The sequence below is a fragment of the Nannospalax galili genome, unplaced genomic scaffold, assembly GCF_000622305.1.
Source record: "Nannospalax galili isolate Female #2095 unplaced genomic scaffold, S.galili_v1.0 scaffold245, whole genome shotgun sequence".
Lineage (NCBI taxonomy): Eukaryota > Metazoa > Chordata > Mammalia > Rodentia > Spalacidae > Nannospalax > Nannospalax galili.
The window spans coordinates 411,632-428,837 of record NW_008353009.1 but is presented as its reverse complement, the minus strand read 5'-3'; the positions used below and the strand labels follow the sequence as shown (position 1 = coordinate 428,837).

The 17,206-nt window shown below is 37.8% G+C and overlaps 1 long non-coding RNA gene across 1 annotated transcript in view; it reads left to right on the top strand.

Moving 5' to 3' along the window:
- LOC103747730 overlaps positions 1 to 10,784 on the top strand; it is an 11,338-nt gene extending 554 nt beyond the window's left edge. Inside the window, exons 2-3 of the long non-coding RNA XR_607855.1 lie at positions 483 to 487; positions 7,573 to 10,784. This is a non-coding gene — a long non-coding RNA (uncharacterized LOC103747730). The remainder of the gene's footprint in view (positions 1 to 482; positions 488 to 7,572) is intronic.
- The last annotated feature ends 6,422 nt before the right edge of the window (positions 10,785 to 17,206 follow it).

Below are 17,206 nucleotides of genomic sequence, written 5' to 3'. Positions count from 1 at the left end.
GTACTTTCTATCTATCATCTATCCATTTATGTATGTGTCTATGTATCCTATCTATCTATCATCTATCTATCTATCTATCATCTATCTAGCTATTATCTATCTATCTATCTATCTATCTATCTATCTATCTGTCTATCATCTATCTATCTGTCATCTGTCTATTTATGTACATTATTAAGAAGCACGGGGGAAATGGGACAGTTTTTAGGACGTCTGCAGAATCAAAAAACTAGAATTCAAATTGGGAAAAAATCGGAGAATCTCAATGAGAGAGATGGGCGGGGGTTGGGGGGGAGCGGGGGGTGGAGAAGGGGGAAGAAAGCGGGGAGAAAGGGAGAGGAGAGAGAGAAAAGTACTGAAACAAAACAACAAAACAAAACTTGGGGAGGAGGTCCTTAAGCTCCCTGCTGGGTGCTGCAGTGCGATGGGCTCTATCCGTGGTGCTGACTGAATCCCCAACCCTCACTTTTCTCTCTTTGCAGATCAGGTAGGCTGAAAGAATCTTAGTGACTGACTGACATACATTCAGACTTCCCTGGAAATTACTTTCACTAAAGGCATCTTCCAGAAGAGCAAACTGTACAAGGCTAAAAGAAGGAGTATCTCATTTGTCTTCTGGCTGTTATATGTTCATACATGATTGATAGCAGTATTACTGCCACTGGCAATTGATCTGAGCATATTACCATGCTAAGACAATTTACCATGGAGGTATGTACAAATGTGAGAACTCAGAGAACCAGCTTTAAAATAGGAGGCCAAGGTAAAAGTAACCCTCAAGTTCTCACACTGAAAATACCTCAAATGTCTTTATAAAAAATACATTCATAGAGTCAAATTTCTTCTGTTTCTTCTATTACATTATTCTGGGCCAAAAGATGGTTAGCGAATGTTTCAGCCATAAAGGAAAAATGTTAAAAAAATATAGGATGAAAAGAATTAGCTTTTAAAACAAATGGCATTTGGGGGGTTTTGGAAGAAATCACAGCTTAATCTAAGGTTTTCCTATGTTCTTTCATTGTTCCTTATAACAACACTGACCAAGGGAAACAAAGAAGTCTTGTTTTCAATCTCTTCATTTTTTTTTTTTTTTTTGAGACTGGGTCTCACTATGTATACCATGCTGGCCTTGAATTCACAGATATCTGTCTGCCTCTACCTTACAAGTACTGGGATTAAAGTTGTGCACTATTGCGTCTAGTTTTAACTTGTTTATTATTAATAGAAACAAAACACAGTTACTAGAAAATATCAAATATATAGTCATTTAAAAAATTTAACTGTTGGCCAGGCGTGATGGTGCACGCCTTTAATCCCAGCACTCGGGAGGCAGAGGCAGGCGGATCTCTGTGAGTTCAAGGCCAGCCTTGTCTAAATAGTGAATTCCAGGACAGCTGAGGCTACAGGGAGACCTTGTCTCAAAAAGACAAAAAATAAAAAGTTTAGCTGTCTGAAAGTTTTGAAGTGCATTGTAACTCTGATATTGAAGATCTTAAATTTAAAATATAGGCTTCATACTAGTGAGAACATTGCAGTGATTTCTGAAAGCTTCTCCTCGAATTAGGGTCAACTATGTGAAGATGTGGAAAGTGAACTAGGGTGAATTGCAGCAACAAGGAGACAGTGTTACAGCAATAAAAAATAAAATCAGGAAGTATCTTCCTGGTTTTGTGGTCAAGTGCTTAAAACACACATGCACGCGCGCGTGCGCACGCGCACACACACACACACACACACACACACACATTCACATGCTCACACACAAACAGTAAAAAGTTTGAATCACATGCCCAGACATCAGCGCTTGGAAATGTCAGAGAGGAGAGAGAGAGAGAGAGAGAGAGAGAGAGAGAGAGAGAGAGAGAGAGAGAAGGAAGATTGGGAATAGGAGTCTTTCTAATCTGAATTGCCCCAAACTTGAATTGGTTGGACTGGGAGAATCATAACATTCCTCATTGAGTCTGAAAGTTCTTGGAGATTGCTCACTCATTCTTGCCTTCCCTGCTGGGCTGCTGTACCCATTAGCTGTACCCTTAAATTTCCTGCTGTCCCCAAGGAAGTAAATACTTTGACTGTCATATTTACTTGAATTACTACTGACAAATTAATCACATGGGGGCTGGAGAGATGGCTCAGTGATTAAGAGCATGGTTGTTTTTGCAGAAGACCCAGGTTCGAATCCCAGAACCCACATGGTGGCTAACAACCATCCATAACTTTAGTTTCAGTGAATCTGACACTCTCTTCTGTACTCTATGGGCATTGCATGACACAGGGCACTTACATGTAGGCATAACTCTCATATGCATAAATTTAAAAAAATAATTAAAAATTAATCACATAGAATCATGGAAGCTTCTTTATTGTATTGAAACATATGTTTTTATTTTCAAGACCTTATTTTTTATTTTTATTTTTGGTCTTTTTGAGACAGGGTCTCCCTGTAGCCCCAGCTGTCCTGGAACTTACTATGTAGACAAGGCTGGCCTTGAACTCACAGAGATCCACCTGCCTTTGCCTCCCTAGTGCTGGGATTAAAGGTGTGCACCACCATGCCCAGCCAAGACCTTATTATTTTTATTTTATGTATATGAGTGATTACCTGCATGCATGCAAGTGCACCTGTATAGTGCAATACCTATGGAGGCCAGAAGAGGGTGTAGGATTCCTTGGAACTGGAGCATGATTTTTAGTCACCATGTGGGTGTTGGGAACTAAACCTGGGTCTTTTTTAAGAGCAGCCAGTGCTCTTAACCACTGAGCCATCTCTCCAGCCCCATATGTTTTTATTTTCCTTACTCTTCATGTATTTATCAAATTTAGTTTGTGCATTTTCCTCATTATTAACAATCCTTTGCTTTCTTTTTTGTTTTATTTCCCCCACATTTCCCTCCATTTCCTGTCTATTATATTTCAACAGTATGTGCTTTATATTATTGAGCTTGCTGTTGTTGTTTTAAACAAAGTTAATATTTTATGTCCTTTTTACATTTATCATGTGTGTGTGTGTGTGTGTGTGTGTGTGTGTGTGTGTGCCAGAGACAATCTTGCTATCCACTTTTTTTTTAAACATAAATTCTCTCATTGCTCTGGAACTTTCCAATCAGGGTAGGCTGGCTGGCCAGCAAGCCCCAGGGATCTGCCTGTCTCCTCCTCCTCAGTACTGGGATTACAAGTGTTTGCCACCACATCTAGCTTTATTTTTATGTGAATTCTGGGTGTAGAACTCAGGTCCTCATGTTTGCAACATAGACAGGTTACCAACAGTGCTCTCTTCCAAGTTCCACTGATTTGATTTTTTAACTTTCTTATTATTGGAATATCTGTATGAATTTCTCTTTTTCCTTGTCTGATCTGCATTTTGCTCTTCCTATCCTAATACTCTTCTCCACTCCTGCTCTTCTTCCCAGTTATTTAACTCTCTTCTTCTCTGCTTCTTTCCTATCCCTGTCTTCTGTTAGTTCATTTATTTATTGTTTCCACATTTACCCTGTACAATTTAAAACTCCACTGCATATTCTACTTTAATTGTCCTGTTTTTCTGATCTGTGGTCATTGGTGATGTATTGGTGGGCTGTAATTGATTTTAAGTGTGTTTCTATACACTTGATGGTTATAATGTTCCTATCACCCACATTAAATGGAATTGGGGATTGGGCTCACAAGAGTAAGCTATTCAATAAGAAGATTCCCAAATAAACCTGGAAAAGATATACAAATCAACATATGTGGGAATCATATCATAAAGTACATATGAAAAAGTTAGGCAACATGACTATACCAAAAGGTCATAATATAACTCTGCTACTGCATTAGAAGACAGGTAAAATTTGAGGTGAAAATATTAAAAATTTATTAGCAAATGTAATCAGTGAACTTAGATAAACAAAGGAATTGAATCTAGAACCTAGAAAGAAAATTCAGCAACACAGATGAAAATGTCAGCAAATCAGATGAGCCAACCTCAGTATAGATGAGCCAACATTGAAGAAAAATTCAACAGGTAAATTAAGATAAAATGATTGAAATGTTGGTGGGCTGGGGAAATAGCTCAGTTAGTAAAGTGCTTGTTGTGCAAGCATGAGGATCTGTGTTTGATCCTTGGCACCCAGACAGGAAGCGGGTGTGGTGCTGCGTGATCGTAATTCCAGGCCTGGGAAGGTGAAGACCGGCAGATCCATGGGACTCACTGACCAATAAGCCTAGCCTAATCAGTGAGTCCCAGAGTGCAGTGAGTGACTGTCCCAGAAAACAAGGGAGAAAACTATTGAGGAATGACACCCCAGGTTGACCTCTGACTGCGCCCCCACGCATACCCCACATACAAAAGAAATGTTGGAAATGAAAAACTCAACAAATCAAAGAAAAAACACAGTGGAAAGCAGCACTGACAGATTTGACTAAACAGAAGGAAGAATGTCAGGGGTGGAAAGGAGAAGAAATATTGTACTCAAAGAGCAATTAGGGGAAAAAAAAGCATGACTGCAACATCCAAAAATGTGGAGCTACAGCAAAGACACTAAACCTAAGACTCTACAGTTCAGAAACAGGAGATGAGATTAAAGGCATAGAAAATATACTCAGTAAAATCATAGTGGGATTTTCCTCAAATCTTGAGGAAAAAAATGGATGAATGTCCATTACAAGGGGCAGTTAAAATCCCAAATAGACATAACCAGAGATGAAACTTGTCATGAGATATTATAGTCAACATGTCAAAATTACAAAGTAAAGTAACAACATTATGAACTGTAAGGGAAAACACAAACTTACAAAGGCAAAATCAGAATAATCCCAGATTATCTCACCAGCAACCTTAAAATCCAGGAAGACATGGAAAAACATATTTAAACCATTGAACAACAGTGTTATATCAGGCAAAGCTATCTTCTAAAATTGTTAGAGAAATAACACCATTTCACACCAACCACAATCTAAGGCAACTTAGGACAAGCAAGCTAGCACTGTGAAAGATACTTAAAGGAAAATTTTACATGGAGTAAGAGGAAAGAATTAGTCATGAGAGCACAGGAAAGAGTGAATTTCATGAGAGGAGTGGATGAGCAAAAGTGAATTAGGAAGGAATCTATCATGACCAACACGGTAAACAGGAAACCCCTAATACGAATAGGATGGAAGGACAAGAGCAAAACACTATTTAAGCAACCAGAAAAACAACTAAAAAATCATAGGTGTTAATAAATGTCTTTCAGCTGTAATCTTATATGTAAATAGCCTCAACGTACCAAGAAAAACCTCAGGCTGATGGATTAAAAAAAACTAGATGTAATTATTTATTGTCTTCAATAAACATCCTCATTGGTAAGAACATGCACGGTCTGATAGTCAAAGGATGGAAGAAAGTCTGTCAAACAAATGGAATTAGACTTCAAGGTAAACTTATTTAGAAGTGATTAAGAATGCTACTGCATAGTAATGAAGACTCAACAAGAAGGCATGACAATAGTATATATATACACATATACATATACACATATATCTCAGATGCCAGATCTTCCAATTTCATAAAACAAACACTTCTGTGCATGCTTAGATGGGTTCCAATACAACGGTTATAAGTGACTTCAATACCTCACTGCCATCTTTAGATAGGTCACCCAAACTAATAATAATCAAAGAAACTTCAGATTTAAACTAAACCATAGATCAAATGTACATGACAGGTATCTATAGAATATTTCATCCAACAGATACAGAATGTACATTCTTCTCAGCAGTCCATGGAACCTACTTTAAAATAGGTCGTATTTTAGGTCACAAAGCAAGTCTTTACAAATATGAAAGAACCAAAATAATTTCTTTTATCTTGTAAGATCACAGTGGAATAAGATTAGAAATGAATTACAAGAGAAACTGCAAAACTACTTGGAGACATAGCAATATTCCCTTGAATGACTATTGGGTCATTGAAAGAATCTGGGAGAAAATTTTTAAAAATCAAGAATCAAATGAAAAGGAAAGTAAATTTACCAGTACCTTTGAGATATAGCAGTTCTCAGAGGAGAGCTTATAGCTATGAGTGTTCACATTAAAAAATCAGAGTGGGGCCTGGAGAGATAGCTCAGCATTTAAGAGCACTTATTACTCTATCAGAGGACCAGAGTTCAATTCCAAGCACACACATAAGGTGGTTCACAAACACCTTTAATGCTAACGCCGAGGGGTGTGATGCGCCCTTCTGACCCCTGTGGGCACCTGCACAGAAATGCATGCGTGTGCATGTGCGTGTGCATGTGCGCACATGCGCGCACACACACACATACACACACACATACTCATAAAGTAAAATAAATATTTAAAAATCCAGAGAGATCTCAAATAATCTAAAAACTCCACTCAAAATCTTAGAAAAACAGGAGTTAGCCAAACCTCAAAGCACTAGGCAGCGAGAAATAGTAAAAATAATAATACATAGAAACAGTCAAACAAAAAGTTAATACCTTGAAAAGATGAACAAGATTGGTACCTCCCAGTCACACTAACCAAAAGAAAGACAGACTATCCAATTTAATAAAATTAGGGATAAAAGGGAGGACAGGTGACGTTTTTGTTCTTAAACTACTTGGCTAAAAAGACCAATATGTTCATGCAAATAACCTTTCATTGTGTGTCTAGACTAAAGGCGGCCAAAAGAGACCTTATGAGAAGCTGGACAAATGGAAACTGAAAGCATTTGTGCTCTAAAGGTTGCAGTGGTCATATGTAGAGAGGCAGATACACAGATACGTCTCAGTTCATTCCCAAGTTCAGCTCTTCTTTATGACTCCAAGCCCTGCTAACCAACCTCAACCCCTCAGTGGCCTTTAGAATCTTGGCTGTGAACTCATAAAAGCATATGCCATGAAGAGACAACAGAAGTCACAGCCTCTACCCCAGCCCTTCCAGTTGCCCCTCTCTAATTGCTGGAAGGCTTCCAACTTCCTAGATAAGGTCTAAAATGCCACCTGTACCAGATTCTCTAGCACCCCTATCAGACCCTCCCAGAGTCAAGACCTCTCATAATGTTAAAAAGCTAAATTCCTGTAATAAGCTGCTTATTCCACAGTACCCAGAGCATTTTTGCTTCTCTGACTTTGCCCTTGTGTCATGTGGGATTACTATCAGGCATCATGCTTTGGTCATATCAGCTTAACCTCCCCCAGAATCACTTGAAGTCAAATGGATTTTGATGGTATCTTCCAGGTTGTTACCCAAATTCCTTATTGGAACACCAAAGTAAAACCTTGACATACATCTTTAAGACAAAATTGATGCTAGGAGACTTTCCTATCATGTCAGTGTAACTTTTGGGGAAAGTTTTACATGAGTTTTACAGGAGGTTCAGGGTCATACATGATACAAATTACAGGGACCCTTTAGCCTAATGTGCTTAATGACATCCATGTACTCAGTGTCTACATAGTGTCCTCTGGCCTAGACACTCCATCTTCATACCATTTTAAATATGAGAAAACAGAAGCCAGCCAGTGATATTAAAGAATGAAAAATTATCAGATAGAAACTGAAGGTCAATGCATTTGAGCCATGACTCATTCTTTCTCCCTCGTGTAGGACTGCCTTCCTGTCTGAAAAGTCAAACACAAGCAGAAGGGGACAGCAAAATACAGACCTCTGCTTCTTCTAACGGAATGTAAGAAGGACTTCGACATTGTTTCCTTCCTTGTCTAGAGTAAGCAGTTTGGGAGTGCAAATGTTATCTGAAACAAATGTATTAGGAAATGGGTTGGAGATGGAGACACTGAGTCAAAGGAGATGACGAAGCTGGTGGAGATGGTGGTGATGGATCACTCTAGTACAAGAGAGATTGTGATGAATTCCACTGACTTTCTTCTGCTGTTTCATTACATTTTCAAGAGATCCAACATGTGGGAACTTGCACTCAACTTTGCGGATTTTATTACTGGATGGGATTACCCCTCTGACACTGATAATCAATGCTAAATAGTTAAAACGATTAACTGAGTGATTATCCAAGATCTCATTATACATCAGGCTCTGGTTTGAGTTCTTTCTACAAGTTATTTGATTTAATGCTTGAAATAACACTGTGAATTAATGCTTTTGAAATTTCCATTTTATATAGGCCAAAACCAAGGCACAAAGAGGTCAAGTTTCTTCCTTGAGTAAGATCACAAAGCTCCTAAGTGGAGGAGCTGGAAAGCAATCCCAGGGCTCCTAGCCCTAGAGCCCCAGCTTACCTCTAACACTCTGCCTTGGTCTCTGTCTCCCTGGCCAGGGGAAAAGAGCATGCCCCTTTGACTTAAACACAGTTGACCTCAAATCTAGATTCCATACGTAACTTCTTAGCTATGTGAGCTTGAGCTGTCCACTTCATTTCTTTCAGCCTCAGTTTCTCTGAGGGTTCTTTTAAGTAAGAAGTAATGGAATTTTCTGGAATCCATCATTCAAATTGATTTGCTGAGTACCTGTGAGCTTAGTACTTAGCAGGTAGGTGCTTTGAATGAAATTACCTAGGGGCAGAGAATTATGCTCTCATTCAATAGTTTTGTTCACAGAAACAAGTGCAAAGATGCTCAAAATACTTGCCTGATTAGAATAAATTTTCTTGCAGCTGGCCCTCAGGCATCCCAGTTTTTCTGGAAAAGATAAGAAAAACCATTATTTTTTAAAAACCCAAGTTCTTTACTTTCTCCCTGCATCCTACTGCAGCCATTTCTTAGCATATTATCTTACTACTCCTTCTTCAATATAACCACTTTGAGAATCTTTCATCTATAGTCAGTCACCTTTGCAAATCGTGACTGTGCCCCAGGACCCTGACTATTCTGAAGCCTTCATGGAGGCTGATGCATGGCATGACAAAACGGATGCTGCCCTATAACTAAGTGTTGGTACCATCAGAGAACTGGTGTGCTGGCTCTGACTTGGCTGCAAGTGTTAGCATGGAAGATCGGTTTCCGGGAGCAGGGAGAGGCTGGGTGCTGGCTCTGGGGAAGGTGAAGGCAATAGTCCAGAAGACAGATTGTGACTGTTCATTTTACCCCTCTTTCCTGATTTTGACAGTATGATGTGGGATCACTTAGACTGATCATATAATCTTCAGGATTTATGATGGCAGTGCCTACATGCCAGGACGGAAAGGCACAGAAGAAAGAACATAATCATTTCCTGGGTCTGAATCCTTCTTCAATCTGTGTAATCATGAAGGCTTTTCTGGTGAAGGGGTGGGGCAAGGAAGAAGGAAGCTCAGAGAAAGGCTCAGGGGTGTCTGTATTCTGAGGCTGCTGAAGTCAAATTTGCTTGGCAAATACTGAGCAGTACCAAGGAGCCCAGCTGACTTTAGGGCTTAGTAGCCTACAGGTATGACTCCATCAAGGCCATGTGCCTTTTTCTTTAAATAATGAACCGTTTTTTTCCAATGTTGTTTTCCAAAGCTCTTCTACTGGGGAGTTTGAAAACAAGGGAAAATTAGTTTTTATTCTTTGTCCCAGGGCTTCATTCACAACTCCCCCCCCCATTTCTCTGTGTCTCCATTATAGTTTAGCTTGTGGGTGTGGTCAGTGCTGGGATGAGCCTCCCTTTGGAGGATTCTGGATGAAAAAGGGAGAGCAAGCAGCCGTACCCAGGAGTTGTGGTTGACTGCATGTGGAAACTCAAGTGCTGCTCTTTAACCTGAGTTGGAGGTTGGGGCGTAGGGAGGAGCTGGAGAGAGAGCTTTGTTTACCTGGTTCCGAGGAGGTGAGGAGGCAGAATCAATGCTTTTCAAATTTTGTAGTTTCTCAACAAATGTCTGTAGGATCGCATATCAAATTCTCAGCTTCATTTTTCTTACTGGAATATAATGGGAAATGATATGGGCGACAACAGATCTGAGGTCTATTTTTCATGGTAACAGAAGAACACTTTCTTAAATATTCTGTACTTTCTAGAAAGTAGGAAGCTTCAGTTTTTTTGTTAAAGGTCGCTAGCAGAAGGCTCTTTAGAGGTCAATATAGAGTGAGAGCAAAGACTGATTAGATTATTCTGTTAGGCTTCTCATTCGGTGTTCACAGTTGTATGTGTTAGATATAAACTGTTGCTGAGAAAAATAAGGTCCAGCGGACTTTCACAGCAGCAGACTGTAACTCACCATGAGGACTCCAGTATCCTAACTCTTAGATCATGTTTTACCTTAAAGTCCCAATTTTCTGTTTGGTGTAGTCAACAATGCTAAAGTCATAATCATGAAATATGAGGTTCACTGCATCCACTGTGTAAATAAATTGGCCACAAGCTAGTATTCCATTAACGACATTTGTTTATGGTACTGTAGTGTAGCCTTTTCTCTGTGAAGATGCTTCCAGAAAAGAACCAGCTGTGATCTGTCCATACTTTAGGACCTAACTGGGAGGACAAAGTTTAGACACTTGACATTGTTTGACCGATGGCAGTGCTGCGGGTCAAGCAGGTCAGAGCAGTGTAAGGGAACTGACACTGGGCTGGGAGGGGGGTCCCATTCTGAAGGAGGCAGCCTTTGCTGAGAGTCAGGAGGCAAGAAAGATTCCAGGGTATCAGTGCAGGGTGAAAACAAGACCTCTAAGGAGACAACCGCTGAGAATTGAAATTTTAATGAATGGGACAGAAGGAGGATTGGGCTAGATTATGATTGGGAACCAAGTACTAAGGAGAGAAAATTATCCTTTATCTTTTCAAAAAACTTTCTTGCAGACATACCTTAGCAGCAAAATACTTCTAGTTGCAACCCAATGTTTGCATATGTGTATTATGAAAGCTGGCCCTCCCTCTCTCTTTTCCTTCCTATCTTTATCATCTATCTATCTATTTATCTATCTATCTATCTATCTATCTATCTATCTGTCATCTATCTATCTATCTATCATCTATCTTGTCTGTCTATCATCTATCTATCATCTATCTATCATCTATCTACCTACATACCTATCTTCTATCACATTTACCTCTATCATCTATATAATCTATCTATCTATCTATCTATTATCTATCTATCTATCTATCTATCTATCTATCTATCTATCATCTATCATCACTTATCTGTATATGAGAAAAGATTTTTATATACCACAAAGTAGTTTAAAGTAATGAATTGAAATAAAATAATTTTAAATATTTTGATAATTGAGATAGTCACTATATATTTTAGCTGACTCTTATTGTTATGAAAATGAGGTGGATCAATGGAGACTAAGTTGCAAGTTGTAGCAAATTGAGGGTGCTATTGCAGAAAAGATAGTTTAAGTTCTGTAAGTTTATGACTTGCTACTTCTCTCAACAGAAAGCAACCTAAGGGAGAAAAGATTTATTTGAGGTCATGTTTTAAAAGAAAACATCCATCATGACAAGGAGGTCATGGTGGTGCCACCATTCCTGTCTGTGGTGAAGGGGACAGGAAACAGTTGACCACATCACAGTAGTAGGAAGGAAGCAGCATGAGCTGGGGCAGGGCTATGACTATTAGTGCCTCCCATGCACCATGGCCTATATCCACCAGCTCTATCTTATGTTAGAAAGTTTCCTCAGCCTCCCAAAACAGTTTCACCAGTTGAGGACCAAATATTTAAGCACAGGAGTCTATGGGGGCATTTCACATTCAAACCATAATAATTTCTAAAATGTATAAGAAAGAATTTAGAGTTTGTTCAAAAGAAAGAGATGACAAATGAGGAAATAGATATGTTTAGCCTATTTAAACAATATAAACAACATTCATGTGTTCCTATGTCAGACATAATATTTATGTTTTTAATGTATCAATTAAAATAAATATATACATAAATAAAATATTTGTTTTTCCTTTTTTAATTGATTTTTCTGAATTTCATATATGTTGATTATATTTAGACCCCTTCTCCTATCTGTGCCCCCATAGTCCCCCACTGGTTTTCATCCATTCTGTAATGTATATTAAGGCCTACTGAGCCAAGTTTGTGTCCCCAAATGTTCCTTGGTGAGAGTCCATTCACTGAAGCTTGTTCAACCTATTCTAAATCATTCCCTTAAAGAAAACCAACTTGAACCTTCCTGAGGCCAGCATCTTTCCTGGGGATCCAGACCTTAGGAGAAAGCCTAAGAGCATCTGATCCTCATCTGACTTGGGCTTCTGTCAGAACTCCTGAGCAGTTGACTAAAGCCATCCGGTCCCTCCAATATAGAATCAAAAGAGAGAACCTGAAGCCTAGACCAACCAGCTTTTCATGCCCAACAAGTAAACCACAAAGGTACATAAAGTTTACAAAAAGAAGCAGATCTAAACTCAAAAAAGGAAAGCTTGAGTCTCAAACAAGAATCAGAAACTACAAAAGAAATCCACATGTCAAAGTCATAGAGAAAAAATAATAACATGAAAAACCAAAATAATATACTACCAAGTCCCATCAGTCCTCTAGAGGAGTACAATGAGAACCCCCTAGAGATAACACAGGACATGGAGTTCAAAAGAACAATTATAAACATGATAAGAGAAAGTGAATTTAAAGAACACACAAACAAATCAAAGAACTGAAAGAAGATAGGGATAAACTTCTGAATGAATTCAGAAGAGTCAGAAATATTGAAGAATACTCAGGCTTAAATGAAGAAGGAAGTGAACTACTCAATAATCCAATTAAAAATGACAAGAGAATGTCTCATCAATAGGATGAATGAAACGGAGCACAGAATATCAAGACTGGAAGATAAAATGGATGAATTAGACCACTTAAGCAGTGATTATGAAAAATTTAAGAAAACACAAGAATGGAATATGCAAGAAACGTGTGACACCATAAAAAGACCAAACTTACACATCATAGGCATAGAGGAAGGAGAGGAATCTCAGGATAATGGTATGGACCAGATCTTCAACAGGACTGTAGAAGAAAATTTCCCAAAATTAAAGAAAGACATGCCCATACAAATACAAGAACCACATAGAACACCAAATAGATAGGATCAGAAAAGAAACTCTACATTGCACATCATAGTAAAAACACTAAATGTACAGAACAAAGAGACAATGCTGAAAGCTGCAAAAGAAAACCAACAAGTAACATATAAAGGAAAACCCATTAGAATCACAGCTGACTTTTTAGTGCAAACTATGAAAGCCAGAAGAGCCTGGACCAAAGTATTCCCAGTTCTAAATGACCACAGATGCCAACCCAGATTACTTTACCCAGCCAAAATGTCTATTATAGTTAATGGGGAAAGAAAAATCTTCCATGACATAAAGATGCTGAAATAATTCATGTCCACAAAACCAGTGCTTCAGAGAGTTCTTGAAGCAATACAAAGAGCTGAAGAAAGGAACAATTATACCCAAGGGATAACAGAAAGAAGATTAATGAAGGTATAACTGTGGAACCACACAGTTATACCAAGAATGCAAACAGAAATCAAAATGACAGTAATCAATACACGTCTTTCATTAATAATTTTAACTATCAATAGACTGAACTCCCCAGGGAAAAGACACAGACTAGTTGAATGGATTAAGAAACAAAATCCATCTTTTTGTTGTCAGGAAGAAACCTGTTCATGTTCAAGGACAGGCAATACCTTAAGGTGAAAGAATGGAAAAAAAATGTTCCAAGAAAATGATACTAATAAAAAAGCAGGAGTTGCAATTCTAATATTTGACAAAATAGACTTCAAACTAAAACTAATCAGAAGAGATAAAGAGGGACACTTCATTCTAATCAAAGGAACAAATGACCAAAAAGATATTACAATCATGAACATGTATTCACCAAACTCTGATACACCCAACTTCACAAAAACAGTACTATAGGACTTTAAGACCCAGATTAATCCCAACTCATTAAGCATAGAGGACTTCAATACCCCATTGTCTCCATTAGGTAGGTCAGGAGGACAGAGCATTAACAGAGAGACATCTGAGTTAATACCATACATCAAATAGGTCTAACAGACATCTACTGAATATTCCACCCAAGCACCAAAGAATATACTTTCTATTCAGTGCCCCATGGAACTTTCTCCAAAATCGACCACATACTGGGCCACAAAAAAAGCCACAACAAATAAAAAATATTGAAATAATTCCATGTATCTTATCAGACCACAATGCAATAAACATTAAAATCAACACCAGATGAAACCTTAGTAGCTACATGAATATATGAGTGGCTCAAAGGAGAAGTTAAGAAAGAAATAAATGTATTCCTGGAACTAAATAAAAAGGACAATACAACACAACAAAGCCTCTGAGACACGTTGAAAGCAGTTCTTAGAGGAAAGTTTATAGCTCTAAGTGCCTACATTAAAAAATCAAAAAGAACACAAATAAATGACTTAATATTGCAACTCAAAACACTTGAAAAGCAACAACAAATGAAACCCAAACCCAGCAGACAAGAAGAAATAATAAAAATCAGAGCAGAAATTAATGAAATAGGAACAAAGAAAACAATGTAAAGGATAATGAATCCAAGAGCTGGTTCTTTGAAAGAGAAACAAGATTGACAGACCCTTAGCCCAGTTAACCAAAAGAAAGAAAGAGCACTTCCAAATCAACAAAATCAGAGATGAAAGGGGAAACATGACAACAGACACCAAAGAGATCCAGAACATTATAAGGGAATACTTTAAAAACCTATATGCTACTAAATTTGAAAACCTAAAAGAGATGAACAGTATCTAAAGCATGGGAATCACCAAAACTAAACCAAGAAGAGATCAACAATTTAAACAGTCTCATAAGGAATAAGAAAATTGAAACAGAAATACAAAACCTCCTGACAAAAAAGAAAGCCTAGGACCAGATGGATTTACAGCAGAATTCTACCCAGATATTTAAAGAACTAAACCCAGTACTACTTAGTTTATTCAAAAAAATAGACATGGAGGGAGAACTTCCAAATGCCTTCTATGAAGCCAGCATCACTCTAATACCAAAGCCTGATAAAGATACAATCAAAAAAGAAAACTATAGAACCATATCCTTAATGAACATAGATGCAAAGATTCTCAACAAGATACTTGCAAACCACATACAGACACACATCAAGAAGATCATCCACCATGATCAAGTCGGTTTTATTTCAGAGATGCAGGAGTGGTTCAATATTCATAAGTCAATAAACATCATAAATCATATAAATGGACTCAAAGAAAAGAACCACATGATCATCTTAATAGATGCAGAGAAGGCCTTTGACAAAATTCAACATGTATTTATGTTCAAAGTCCTAGAGGGCATTGGACTTGAGGGAACATACCTCAACATAATAAAACCATATACGACAAAGCCACAGGCAACACCATTTTTAAATGGAGATAAACTGGAAGCATTCTCACTAAAATCAGGAACTAGACAAGGCTGTCCACTACCTCCATTCCTTTTTAACATAGTGCTTGAAACTCTTGTAAAAGCAATAAGACAAGAGAAGGAAATTAAAGGAGTAATAATTAGAAAGGAAGAGATCAAATTATCCCTTTTTGCAGAAGATATGATATTATATCTAAGAGATGCCAAACATTTCACCAGAAAACTCCTAGAAGTGATTAAAACTTTCAGTACAGTGGCAGGTTACAAAATTAATGTACAAAGTCTGTATCCTTTCTATATATCAGTAATACACAGCCAGCGAAAGAAGATATGGAAACACTCCCTTTCACAATAGCCTCAAAAAATATCTCAGAATAAACCTGACCAAAGACATTAAAGAGCTCTACAATAAAAATTCAAATCTTTAAAGAAAGAGATTGAGGAAGACATCAGAAGATGGGAGTACCTCCCATGTACATGGTTTGGAAGAATTTGTATTGTGAAAATGACCATCTTACCAAAAGCCATTTATAGATTGAATGCAATGCCAATCAAAATCTCCATGACATTCTTCACAGAATTGGAAAAAAAATCCTAAGATTCGTATGGAAGCACAAAAGACCTCAATTAGCCAAAGCAACCCTGAGCACCAAGAGCAATGCTAGGGGGATTACTACACCCGATTTTAAACTATATTACAATGCTATAGTAAAAAAAAAAATCAACATGTTACTGGCACAAAAAAAGACCTATAGATAAATGGAACAAAATTGAAGACCCAAATATGAGTACATGACATTTCAGCCACCTGATATTTGACAAAAGGGCCAAGAACAGTCACTGGAGGAAAGACAGCATGTTCAGCAAATGATGCTAGCAAAACCGGATCTTCACATGTAGAAGAATGAAATGAAGCTATCTTTCACCTTTCACAAAAGCCAACTCCAAATGGATCAAAGACCTCGATGTGAGGCCCAAAACTTTGAAACTGTTAGAAGAAAACATTGGCAATAACCTACAAGATATAGGTGTAGGAATGGCTTTTCTAAACTGGACATCAATTGCTCAGGAAATAAGTTCAGGAATCAACAAATGTGACCTCATTAAACTGAAAAGTTTCTTTACAACAAAAGAGGCAACCAAAGAAGTAAAGAGAAAACCCACAGAGTGGGAGAAAATCTTCACCAATGACACATCTAACGGAGGTTCAACATCCAGATACATAAAGAAGTCAATAAACAAATAATCAAGAAAGGAAGAAACCAAATTAAAAATGGACTAAGAAGCTGAGCAGAGAGTTCTCGAAAGAAGAAATAGAGATGGCTAAGAAGAATCTTAAAAAGTGTTCAACATCATTAGCAATTAAGAAAATGCAAATTAAAACCACTTTAAAATTTCATTTTACTCCAGTCAGACTGGCTAAGATCAAGAGAACAAATGATGCCAAATATTGGAGAGAATGTGGGGAAAGGGGAACACTCATCCACTTCTGGTGGGATTGCAAACTTGTTCAATCCCTATGGAAAGCAGCATGGAGAACCCTTAAAAAACTAAAAATGAACCTACCATTTGATCCAGTTATACCACTCCTTGGCATATACCCAAAGACCTCATCCTATTGCAGAGTCACTTGTACATCTATGTTTGTTGCTGCTCTTTTCACAATAGCTAAGAGATGGAAGCAACCTAAGTGTCCCTCAACTGATGAATGGATTGACAATGTGGTACATTTACACAATGGAGTTCTACTCAACAGTAAAGAAAGATGAAATCATGAAATTTGCAGGTAAATTGATTGAACTGGAAACTGTTATACTAAATGAAGTAAAACAGACTCAGAAAAATAAGTGATGTATGTTCTCCCTTATACATGCATCCTAGCACCAAATCCTTACAAGGGAGGTAAAGGAAAAGAGAATCCAAGAGAGAAGAACAGTA